The sequence below is a fragment of the Schistocerca gregaria genome, chromosome 6 (genome assembly GCF_023897955.1).
Source record: "Schistocerca gregaria isolate iqSchGreg1 chromosome 6, iqSchGreg1.2, whole genome shotgun sequence".
NCBI lineage: Eukaryota > Metazoa > Arthropoda > Insecta > Orthoptera > Acrididae > Schistocerca > Schistocerca gregaria.
Window position 1 is genome coordinate 563932418 of NC_064925.1, and position 13291 is coordinate 563945708.

Here is a 13291-nt window from a genome sequence, read left to right on the forward strand (position 1 = left end):
AGCTGCCCTCTGTAACAAAAAGACTGAGTTAATCGAACAATAACGAACATAAACGGGTGTCTCGCGACGTCCGCACCGAGCAGATGAAACGAACGAAAACGAGCAAAATGAGATTACAAAAAATAAAATAAAAATTGACGTGCGGTCTAACGCACGGCTTTCCGGACGGGAAGGAGCGCCTGGTCCCCGGCACGAATCCGCCCAGCGGATTTGTGTCGAGGTGCGGTGAACCGGCCAGTCTGTGGATGGTTTTTAGGCGGTTTTCCATTTGCCTCGGCGAACGCGGGCTGGTTCCCCTTGTTCCGCCTCAGTTACACAATGTCGGCGATTACTGCGCAAACAAGTTCTCTACGTACGCGTACACCACCATTACTCTACCACGCAAACATAGGGGTTAAAATCGTCTTGGGGGGTCCACCGGGGGCCGAACCGCACAATAACCCTGGGTTCGGTGTGGGGCTGGGGAGGGGTGAAGTGGACTGCGGTAGTCGTCGTGGGGTTGTGGACCACTGCGGCTGCGGCGGGGACGGAGCCTCTCTGTCGTTCTAGGTGCCCGGTTAACATACAGTACATACAATACAATGTACCAAGTCCAGGAAGATACTGATTCAGTTCCGTACCTGGCTCAAAATGTATTATCTAAAGCCTTTCGTTTACATCAGGAAGAAATTGAAACGCTTCGTAATTTTTTTCCTACGCTGTTTCCTCCATCAACAGATGGAAGTTCAAATTGTTCAAATGTGTGTGAAATCTTATGGGACTTAACTGCTAGGGTTATCAGTCCCTAAGCTTACACACTACTTAACCTAAATTATCCTAAGCACAAACACACACACCCATGCCCGAGGGAGGACTCCAACCTCCGCCGGGACCAGCCGCACAGTCCATGACTGCAGCGCCCAAGACCGCTCGGCTAATCTCGCGCGGCAACATATGGAAGTCCTTTTTCTTGTTTGTAGGTCCACGGGCACACGTCCATTAATACTGTTAGAACATCTACAGATGTGGTGCTGAAGGCTCCACGGCATTCCAAGCTGTACTTTCTCACTGCAGCAGCAAGTCTGATCTGCTGTAACTGGTGCACCAAAACGCTGGCATCCTAGCCCACAAATGCAGTTAATGTAGACTCGTGGTGCAGTGCGATTGCATTCAGGGGCGAACGAAATCTCCTTTATCCCGTGTTAGTCATTATACATTTTCTTGCTTTATATTTATGTGGGCATTGAGTGTCCAGTATTCGTCTAGGTACATACCCGTTCACTCTGTCTATACGGCCTCGGATTATTGCATCGTTAATTTGAATCAATGGGTCCCTAGCAAGTCTTCCTTTAAGTAAGATTAGCGTCGATTGTTTTGGTGCTACCCTGAATAGCACCTACAAGCGCCACACATGCATGATATCAACGAGTTTGACAGAACTATTTTCTAGCGAATCTCCACTGTTGGCGTGCACTAATGGTGACTAGTCGTCAGTATATGCTACAACTCCTAACGATTCCTGACACTTGAAATGTATCCAGAAGTTATTCTAGGTTAACGTCCCTGACTTTGGGACTATAAACAGAGTCCTGAGAGCATCCTCTCATAATCTACATCCTTATCTATTCCACAGCTATACTGCGCAAACCATCTTCCGGTGTGTGGCAGAGGGTACCTTGCTTACCACTGTCACTTTTCCCCTGGCCTCTTCCAGGAGGGAATAGTTCGCGGGAAGAACGATTGCTGGTAAGCCTCCGTGTGGCATTGTATCTCTCTAATTTTATCTTCATGGTCTTTTCGCGAGATGTACGAAGGAGGAAGCGATATTATTTTTGACTCTTGTAGGAACGAACGCTCTCGGAAATTCAACAATTAATCACACTTCATGCAGAACGTCTCTCTTGCAGAGTCTGCCAGTGGAGTTCGTTGATCATCTCTGTGACGCTTTGGTGCTTAATGAATGAACTTATAACGAAAAGCTCTGGATCTTCTCTATTTCCCCTATCTGTCCTGTCCGATAGGGATCCCATTCAAGTATTGGTAGAATGAGAGTCTTGTTGGTGGACTGTATTTCGTGAGGATTCTTCCAGTAAATGTCAGTCTGGCATCTGTCCTACTGGCGACTAATTTTGTGCTGTTGTTCCATTTCAAATCTCTCCAGACCCATGCTGCTAGGTATTTTGTGGAGCTTACTGCTTCCAGTAGTTCTGCAATGTTGGAATCATTTAGTAAAGGGTCTTTTTGTATGTATATTCGCAATATGTTAAATTTGTTTATGTTGAGTGTCTATTGCCACTACCTGCACCAAGCGTCGATCGCCCGTACGTCATCCTGCATTTCCCTACGTTTTTTTTTACCGTCGCAAATTCTCTGTATACAACAGCATCATTAGCAAAAAGCCTCAAGGAACTTACGGCATTATCTATTAGGTCATTTATACTTACCATGAAAAGCAATGAGCCGGTCGGAGTGGCCGAGCGGTTCTAGGCGCACAGTCTGCAACCGCGCGACCGCTACGGTCGCAGGTTCGAATCCTGCCTCGGGCATGGATGTGTGTGATGTCCTTAGGTTAGTTAGGTTTAAGTAGATCTAAGTTCTTGGGGACTGATGACCTCAGAAGTTAAGTCCCATATTGCTCAGAGCCACTTGAACCATTTGAAAAGCAATGGTCCGTTAATAAACCCCTGGGGGACACCCGGCGTTACTTTTACGTCTCAAGACTTCTCTCCGTCCAGAATGCCATGCTGTGTTCTCTTTCCTATGAGCTCTTCAGTCCAGTCATACAGTTAGAATGATATTCCATACGCTTGTATTTTGTTCATTACGTGGCAGCGCGGAGCAGTATCGCCTTCCGGAAACGAAGGAACACGGAATCTAGCTGCGTGCCTGTATCTACTGCCTGCTAGGCCTCGTGCGCGAACAGAGTGGTTTCGCAAGACTGTTGTTTTCGGAACCCATATTGGTTCCTACCTAGAAGATTTGGTTAGTCTTGATGTGGGTCTTTGCGGCGTCCATGCCACATCTGTGCCTACATGTTATTATATTTTGTTGTTTCGCTTTAATGTACAGTACAAAGAGATTCACGTAGCTGCAAGCCAGTACGAAGATGGGAACATTAGATGTGTCCGTAGCGCAAGGCGACAGATGGTCTCAGTGCGTGAGAACGTTGGGTGGAGTTGAAGTCTTATCGTGCAGGAACATACAGAGACGGCGTGGGTACTCCTACGTGGCTTGGCGTCAAGAAGCGTGTGTTTCATTATTTGGATTTACTTTTCGAGTATCAATATAGATCTATACATCTCCAGCTGTACTGCTGGCGTTACCTACACTGAAAACTTAATAAAAATAATTTCAGTAACTCTGAATCATATTCGGAAACTAATTGGAACTTCCTGTTACTCCTGATGATCCTTGGTGGAGAAAATCAGCCAGTCACAAGAGCGCCCTGAACGAGCAGGCGCCAAACTGCTCAGACAGTTCAGTGAGTGTTCACGTTCATCTATAGACAAACAAATTTTCACAATTTCAGATAAGTTGAGTGATTTATTCAAGAGAAAGAGCTTCACAAATTGAGCAAGTGAATAACGGGTTGGTCCATCTCTGATACTTACGCAAGCAGTTATTCGGCTTGGCATTGATTGAGTTGATGGTTGCCCTCCTGAGAAACATCGCGCCAAATTCTGCGCAATTGGCTCGTCAGATCGTCAAAACTCCGAACTGGTTGGATGGCTTTGCACGTAATGTTCCAAACGTTTTCAGTTGGGTGAAATCCAGCGACCTTGCTGGCCAAGGTAGGGTTTGGCAAGCACGAAGGCAAGCAGCAGATAGCAGATAATGTCATCGAGTGTGAACGGGCATTATTTTGCTGAAACATAACCCCAAAATAGCTTGCCAAGGAGGGCAACGAAACGGGGCGTAGAATATTGTCGATGTACCGCGGCTGACAACCAGAGGGGTCCTGCTATAAAAAGTAATGGCACCCGAGAACATCAGTCCTGGTTGTCAGGCCGTATGGCTGGTTGACAGGATGGCATACCACCGCCATCTGGTGCGTCTCCAGACACGTTTTCGCTGGTCATCAGGGCTCAGTTCGAAGCTAGACTCATCACTGAAGACAACTGTAATCCTGTCAAGGACACTGCAGGCCGAAAACGTGTCCGGTGACACCCCGATCAGTGGTGGGCTACCAAAATGTCTGCCACCCGCCACACAGCCCAACAACCCGGAGTAATGGTGTGTGGTGCCATTTCCTTTCATAGCAACACCCCTTTGGTTGTCATCCGCGGCACCTTTAAGCACAGCGGCACGTCGCCGGTATTCTGCAACCCGTTTTATTGGCCTCCTTGGCAAGCCATTCTGGGCTTGCATTTCACCGAGCTAATGCCCGCCTTCACACGGTGAGAGTTTCTACTACTTGTCCTGGTGGTCGGCAAACCCTATCTCGGCCAGCAAAGCCGCCGGATGTCCCCCCAACTGAAGTTTGGAGCATGCTGGGCAGGGCCTCCCAACCATTTGGGGTTTTGACGATCTAATGCGCCAGTTGGACAGAATGTGGCACGATATCCCTCAGGTGGACATCCAACAACTATACCAATCACTGCCAAGCTGAATAACTGCTTGAGTAAGGAACAGAGGCGAACTGACGCGTTATTGACTTCCTTAATTTGTGAGGCTGTTTCGCTTGAAAAAATCATCCATTCTTTATTTTTTTTGAAATTGTAGTCATTTGTTTGTCTGTTTATGACCATCACATCTACCGATTTCCGTCTCATTCAGATAATTCTTTCGTAACACGTCGTCTTTTTGTTTTACAGTGTACTAGGGTTGGAACATTAATAGTGGCAACTCTTTATTTACATACGGAGATGGTATCTGTTTCCGGAAGAACAGATACCATTGATGACCGTGCAGATTCTCTAGAATGGAATGATAATTAAATAGAAACCCTTAATTGCCGACATGTGTTGTTGATAAACATCAATGGGGACAGATGAAAATGTGTGCCCCGACCGGGGATCGAACCCGGGATCTTTCGGGAACAGATGCCATCTTCATGTAGTTAAAGGCTGCCGGCAATTGACCTTCCTCTGTGCGAATGCGCGCACTTTGCCCAAACTCTTGCGGGACTCGTCAGCTTAGTCCGGCGCGAGTAATGAGTGAATGGGTAAATATCTATTAGAAACACAACGAATGTAGGTTGTGGACAGTTGGGAAGGTCAGTCTCACAGGGAGCGTGCAAGGGATAAGTCCCTGCAGTCGCACTATCCTCTGTGCTCTCGGTGGCTCAGATGGGCAGCCAGCACGGTAGCTGCTCGGTCAGAGAAGTGGTTGGCCTCTGTAACACAAAAAAAAAAAAAAAAAAAAAAAAAAAAAAACTGAGTGAAAGGATAAGCAACGAATATGAACAGATGCAGTGTGACGTCCGCAATGACCAAACACAACGATCAACAACGAACAAAATGAAAAAAAATCCTCCTGTCATGTAGGCAGGAGGTCGCGGGTTCGAGTCCCGGTCGAGGCACACATTATCAGCTGTCCCCATTGATGTATATCAAGAACACACAGCTAAGAGTTTCTGTTTAGTTATCATTTGTTTATTTACAGCTCGTACAAAATAGATACGTGTTGCAAAGTTTTACTGACCTTGAAAGTAGTCAACAGCATTGTGTATAATCCGTTGCCAGAGACGTGGGAAGTCGTAGGACAGCTTTAGCAGTACCAGCTGTGTTGACAGTTCGAGCGACGCAGTCTATTACCAGACGAATTTGCAGGAGTTCTGAAGCGAATGCCGCGAAGTGTTTCCTTCAGTTTATAAATCGAGTTGAACTCACGAGGGCTTAAGTCAGGGGAGTGCAGTAGGTGGTACAGCACTTAGCAGTCCCACCAGTCAAAGAAATCAGTAACATCTTGCACTGTACGTGCTTGAGCATTGTCCTGCAAAATGATGGTCAGGTCCAGCAGAAAGTGTCATCTCTTCTGTCTCCAAGCTGGTGGTAGGTTGTGTTCCAAAAAAGAACAGCATAGAGACAGAAGTGATGATACTTTCTGCTGGACCTGACCATCATTTTGCAGGACAATGCTCAAGCACGTACAGTGCAAGTTGTTACTGATTTGTTTGAGTGATGGGGCTGCTAAGTGCTATACCACCTACTGCACTCCCCTGACTTAAGCCTTCGTGAGTTCAACTCGATTTCTAAACTGAAGGAAACACTTCACGGCATTCGCTTCAGAACTCCTGCAAATTCGTCGGGTAATAGACCGCGTCGCTCGAACTGTCAACACAGCTGGTACTGCTAAGACAATCCTACGACTTCCACGTCGCTGGCAACGGGTTATATACAATGCTGGTGACTACTTTGAAGATCAGTAAAACTTTTCAACACGTATCTATTTTGTACGAGCTGTAATTAAATAGTTGCCACTATTAAAGTTCCAACCGTAGCATTTTGTATCTGCTGTGCATACTAATTTCTCGCCTTATTAATTGCGCCCTCTGTACACTTACTCTTTCTCAACCCATGCTGTGCATTATTTAATCCAGTTAGGTTCCTGTGGCATTTTAATCTATCAATCAGCACATTTTCCAAAATATTACTCAGCATATTTATTAGGTAGCTCGCTCGGTATGATTCAGCTCTGAGAATGACCTGTAATTGTGTGTATCTGCCGTGTTGTGGCGCGCAGATCAGCTATGGAGGAGGAAGGGGACTTGCTGGGCGCCACCGCGCTGGCGCTGCAGCTGATGGGGCTATGGCGCGGGGGCGGCGGGGGTGGAAGCGCAGCGGCGCGCCTGGCGGTAGCCGCCCCCACCCTCTTCGTGATGGGCTCCGCCGTCGTCCTGTCCGGAGCCAAGCTGTGCGCCGACACGCCCGCCGTCTACGAGGAGCTCATCGCCGTCATCTTCATACTGGTGGCTAGCGTCAGCTGGACCTTCAAGGTGCGCCACTAACGCCCTTAGTGGAGCGCTCAGCGCCAGCGGTAGTCTTTGGGTACAGGGGAAGGTGGGATAAGTGGCTCCACTGAGTGAAATCGAATTCTCACCAAGCCGTGGTTATTGACAGAATCTTGCTGCTTACACATTTTGAATCTACATATTACAAGGTGCAGTCACGTTAATATGACCACCTGTCAGAACCCAGAAAGCCACTTTTTGCAGGTATGACGTGCAGGAAGAGGGTCAGTGAGATCCCGGAAGGTACCGACAGCGACGTGGAGTCCTGCCGACTCCAGTTCCTGCTCTAGGTTTCTTGTGAGGATCTTTCGCTGGCTCTCTGCTTTGTTTTATTATTGCTCGCGTAACAACTAATATCTGAGATAAAATATGTTGCTAGGAAAAGAGCCCCGAAATACTTTTCAGGGATGCTGTTCTGTGACTTTCTTTGGATCATTAATTTTCAGCAAAACAGAATATATTATGTTCTTATTATTCTGGATCGGGCTTTTTATTAAAGGAACATTTTTTTCGTTACTGTAACTCGCCATAAAGTTCAACGTATCTTCCTTGCTTGACAGTTATTGAAAAGGATAATGAAAATTATTTCGTTATCAATACTGATGTTACAGTACGCAATGATTGTTCAACATCAAAATTTTGTATTGGGTTTTTGTTAACAGTAAAACACCAATAAGTACCACGACTAACACAAGAACATGAGACTATTATCAGAGAAAAAGATGTTTTTACTATAATGTTTGCCAGACCAGAACCACGCACAGCAAGATTTCTTTTATGTTATGAAGGTAAATTATCTTTTTGCACTGTCAATAATATATCATCGCGAGCCCGCGTCCACCCGTAAATCAACTCATAAAATCTGCTGCTCTGCCCTGCAATTCCGAAAGCTGAAAGAAACAATTTTAGTTCACTATTACCTGCCCGCTTCTTTGCGGTATGATTGGTTTCATTTAATGCAGTTTGAATGCGCCGCGGCAGCTCCTCGTTCGTTCGTACCGGAACTCTGCACCACGAATAATATTTAAATAGCTGAAAATGTCTTAAAAGGATGGGATAAAATACCAGGCAAGCTTATTACAAATCATAATGAAAGTTTTCACTAAGTAACTCTATTCAAAACATTTAGACAGATTAAATTATTACGCACCTTTACAAATCAGTACCTAATGGCGTACGTCTCTGAATCGTGACGAAAGAATGCTACGCAAGCGTTCAATATAACGTCACAGGCTCTTCCTACTCACGTAACTCCAAGAAGACGACAAAGAAATTAATGTTCGGTCACTACTATTTGTACTTGTTGTCACATATACTCATCTTTGTTTGATATTTAATAAGTATCGTCTGTGGCGGTTTCAGTACTCGCCGACACAGATATTACCTTTAAAAAATCGGTACATAATTCTATACAAGAACAAAACATGACACATAACGCTTGCTCTTTATTACATAAAGTTCACACAATCGTTGTCGACGCAATTGCAATCATCCAGTTAAATTATTCTTTTCTCCTTTCTTTACCACATATAATATGTGTTTTGCTAAGAGACGTTACAGATCCATTGCACGAGCACCGGGATTAAATCGGGCGAGTTTTTTGGACAGAGGAGTAGGATAAACTGGTCCTGGTGCTCTCCGAACCACGCACGTACTGTACGAACTGTGTGACACACTGCATTGTCCTGCTGGTAGATGCCATCGTGCCGAGGAGAAACAAATTGCATGTAGGGGTGGACACGGTTCCCAAGGATACATACACACTTGTGTTGGTTCGTTGAACCTTCCAGAACGACGAAATTACCCAGAGAACGCCACTAAGCTAGTGGTCGTCAAACTGCGGCCCGAATCAAGCGTTCGTGCGGCTCCCGTGTCTCAGCCGTATTTTATGATACTGTACTAGCGAACTCAGTAATACTTTGCACTTTATAAATATGTATGGGAATTGGATATACATCCTATTCTCCTCCTCCTCTTCTCTCCATCCCTCTTCTAATCCCCCCTCCCCGCCTTTCTTCAACTCCTCCTCCTCCCCCCATCATCTCTGTCCACCCCCCCCCCCCCCCCGCTATCTGCTCGTTTAACAGAAAGTGTTTTACTGTGTAACATGTCTATATCTCCAGTGGTTTAGGCTGTGAGTACTCAGTCAATTGGTCGAGAAGGGATTCATCCAGCCAGATCTTTCCTTGTATTTGTGTCTCTTATCCCACACTCTGTCTAACTATCTCCTCCTCCCTCATCTCTCCGTCCATATCTTCTTTCTCCTTCTTTATATCCATTTCTTTCCCACTTTTCTGTCCATCTCCTCTGATCTCCATCTCTCTGATCTTATTCGTTGTTACTGCAAACGGAACCTTGATATCAATGGGTAAATCAGTTGGAATCATTAGTATACGGAGTATGAGAGAGACCTTCCCAGGCACTGGATTTGTGAGGATAGTAGCTTTAATGACAGTGTGTTGCATGGTTTTAATCTATGAAGAGGCACAATTTTAAAGTTTGTCATAAACACATCTTACCTGTTTTCTGTTAAAAATGACTGAAAAAAAACCGCACAATTTCGCAGCATAGCTTAGGAAGCTGTTTCTTGTAGCAGGTTTAACAGAAAGTGTTTTACTGTGTAACATGTCTATATCTCCAGTGGTTTAGGCTGTGAGTACTCAGTCAATTGGTCGAGAAGGGATTCATCCAGCCAGATCTTTCCTTGTATTTGTGTGATACGAAATTATACAGTTTCAGCGAGATCGTAAATTTATTGAAATGAAATAAATCTGAATCCATTGTTCTTGTGTCATAATGGATCGCGCTTCAGAAATTCTTAGTCGAACTGCCTCCAAATGCTGCCTGCACTTCTCGGTAGTCTCATTGACTCGACGAACATGTAGCTGGCTTGCGTTGCTGATACACCGATAGCTGCTTCAACGCCTCACTGATGGCATTTTATATAAAAAAAATAAACCACGAACTGAAATCACTTGAATGTTTGCAACACACCAAATTACCGTGACTGTCGTCAATTCAATCTTGGCAGCGCTCCACCAAGATTTGATCTCCACCGATAACACACTGAAATATCGCTCTCAATTGTATTCTTTTTCGTGAAAAGTCAGTATTCAATGCGGCATTTGTTGTTGCTGTTGTGACAACAGAACTGTGAAACTGAACGACTCATTTTTCTCATATGAAAACATCTGACAGCAGAACTGTCAAACCGACCGTCACACTTCTTTTATTGGGGTTTTCATACAAAAGTACCACCCAAATTTCCGACTTTTGCGATGGATTTTCCAAAAATGTCCATAAACGTGAACTCACATTGAGAGCATTAGTTTCCCTGTGCAGTGCTTCCTCAAACTCGGCCGTGGGCTAAGCAAAGTTGGCTGCCTACCTCGGAGGCAGGGGGGTAAGCAAAGCGGCCTCTGTGGGGTTAGAGCATGTGAGATGGAGACACAGACATACATCACTAGACTGGTAAAAACTGACGTTTTACTGAAGCCTGTCGTTTGGTGAGGTGAGATGGCGGCATCATTAAGTTTGTGGGTGGTGCTGCTACGATTTTCTGAAACGTAGTGACGTTGTAAGCTATGCGAGACTTCTAAACAAGTCCTGCGGTTAAGGAAAAATTTGCGTACTAATTGAGTTTAACACATACATTGTAGAATCGTGATACGAGGAGAATATCACGTTACGTATACATACGTTTGAGGCAGACTGAAGTTTCCGTAATAACACTCAAACGAATAAAGTTTCATATCAGCGCGCACTCCGCTGCAGAGTGAAAATATCATCGTGGAAACATCCTCCAGCAAAGCCAAGTGTCCAGCAAAGCCTTGTCTCCACAATATCCTTTCTTCCGGAAGTGCTAGTTCTGCAAATTTCGCAGGAGAGCTTCTGTGAAGTTTGGAAGGTAGGAGGCGAGGTACTAGCAGAATTAAAAGCTGTGAAGACGGGTCGTGAGTCGTGCTTGGGGAGCTTAGTTGGTAGCCGGCGTAGTAGCTCAGCGTGTTCGGTCAGAGGGTTTAGCTGCCCTCTGTAATAAAAAACTGAGTGAACGGATCAATGAAGAACCTGACCGGGTGTCATCGGACGTCGGCTCCGACCAAATTCAACGAACAAACTAGAATAAAATGAGATGAGATAAAAAGTTGGTAGAGACTTTGCCCGCGAAAGGCAAAGTTGCTGAGTTCGAGTCTCTGTCCAGCACACAGTCGTAATTTGTCAGGAAGTTTCCAAGACACAAGTTACCAACCACAAATGCACATTATACTTATTGGGGAACTTTCTTAACGAATATATTATTCGAACAAACGCCGAAGTTTAAGAAAACTATTTAAAAGCACATTACTAAGCTACATTTGTTAATACTATATTGATTAAACCCCTTAGAATATACGTGACCTGTTTAAACACTGTCGGTTGTTCAGATAAGACGAACTGTAATGTAATTATTTAGGCTTACATACAGCGTAAAAACAAACATATGTAAGACATTTCTAGTTATACTTGCATCGAGACATATTCCTTTCCTTGTGATTTCCGTCTGCTGTAAGAAAAATTACAGACAGACACGAGGTATGTATTTACCATTATTTCGAAACTCTAAAGATAACGTAGCTGTATCAGTTTATCCCCGTTTCTTAAGACTGTTTTATCAATAAACCAACAACAGTTTACACGTCCTTTGCGCTCGCCACCATGTTCCGATTCTAAAGTGGCACCAATGATACTGTGTACGGTATCGCCAGTCTAGCAATGTATGTCTGTCGAAGGCGAATGTTTTATTGTTTGTCTTCCAGTACTAACAATTCACGGCCGTGCGCTACTTGTACGCATCAGCTGGTGTGCTATAAATTCTGACACGGAAGTGACATGGATTCATTAATGTACATTACAGAGACGGTCATCTTCAAACGCGGTATTATTTGTAGCAAGAGCATGAAATGGGAGAACATGAATTGTCTTGATACAACGCCGTAGAACTATATGAAAACAACATCTATATCATTTATCAAACTTTCGTGATTCTGTCTCATATTCAACACTGCATTTGCACATTTGTGGTAAGTTTCTAAGGGACCAAACTCCTGAGACCATCGGTCCCTAGGCTGATACACTACTTAATCTAAACGCTAGGGACAATACACACACCCATTCTCGAGGGAGGACAAGAGCCTCCGTTGCGGGCAGCCGCTCGCATCGTGGCAAGGCTCCTTGAACCACGCGGCTACACCGCGTTGTCATAGTGCATTTATACATAAGTAAAAATACTATTATTAATCAAAGTCATTCGTTCACATAGTAAGACCAACAACACTCAACCACGCATATATAGTGCCACAACTGTTAGATCGCTGAGCTTGGCAACAGTGTAAAAAAGACCACAGTCAACATGAGTTGTTCCGAAAGGTACCGACTTTTAATGATCAGTACTGGCAAACTTTGCGCGCCCCTACTATAGCTTGTTAATATAAATTTACGCGGTTACCAATTAATAATAAGATCTATATCTGTAGTGTCTGTACTTTCGGACATGTCCGAAGAACAGAAACACAAAAAAAATTGCATCAACTCGGTTCCAAGAGTTCCGGAAACTGTACAGAAAATTGGAACAGAGATCAACATAAACATCATTTCCGCCCTTTTTATTGCTCATGAAAACCACACATTGCATGTTGTACTACCATACAGTGAGACCTTCAGAGGTGATGGTCCAGATTACTGTACACACCGGTACCTCTAACAGCCAGTAGAGGATCCTCTTGCATTGCTTTTGCCTGTATTCATCGTGGCATACTATCCACAAATTCATCAAGACACTGTTGGTCCAGATTGTCCCACTACTCAACGGCGATTCGGCGTAGATACCTCAGAGTAGTTGGTGGCTCATGTCGTCCATAAACAGCCCTTTTCAATATACACCACATATGTTCGATAGGGTTCATGTGTGGAGAACATGCTGGCCCCTCTAGTCGAGCGATGTCGTTATCCTGAAGGAAGTCATTCACAAGACGTGCTCGATTGGGGCGCGAATTGTCGTCCATAGCCCGAGTGCCTCGCCAATATGCTGCCGATATGGGTGCAATATCAGTCGGAGGATGGCATTCACGTACCATGACTACCAGAGGCGTACGTCGGCCCCATGTAATGCCACCCCAAAACAGCAGGGAACCTCCACCTTGCTGCACTTCCCGGAAAGTGTGTCTAAGGCGTCCAGCCTGACCGGGTTGCCTCCAAACACGTCTCCGACGATTGGTTGGTTGAAGGCATGTCCGACACTCGTCGGTGAAGAGAACGTGATTCCAATCCTGAGCGTTCCATTCTGCATTTTGTTGGGCCCATCTGTACCGCGCTGGATGGTGT

General features: G+C 45.0%; 1 pseudogene; it reads left to right on the forward strand.

Annotated features, from left to right (window-relative positions):
* The window catches only part of LOC126279020 (odorant receptor Or1-like), a 143480-nt pseudogene that overhangs the window by 21551 nt on the left and 108638 nt on the right, over window positions 1-13291 (forward strand).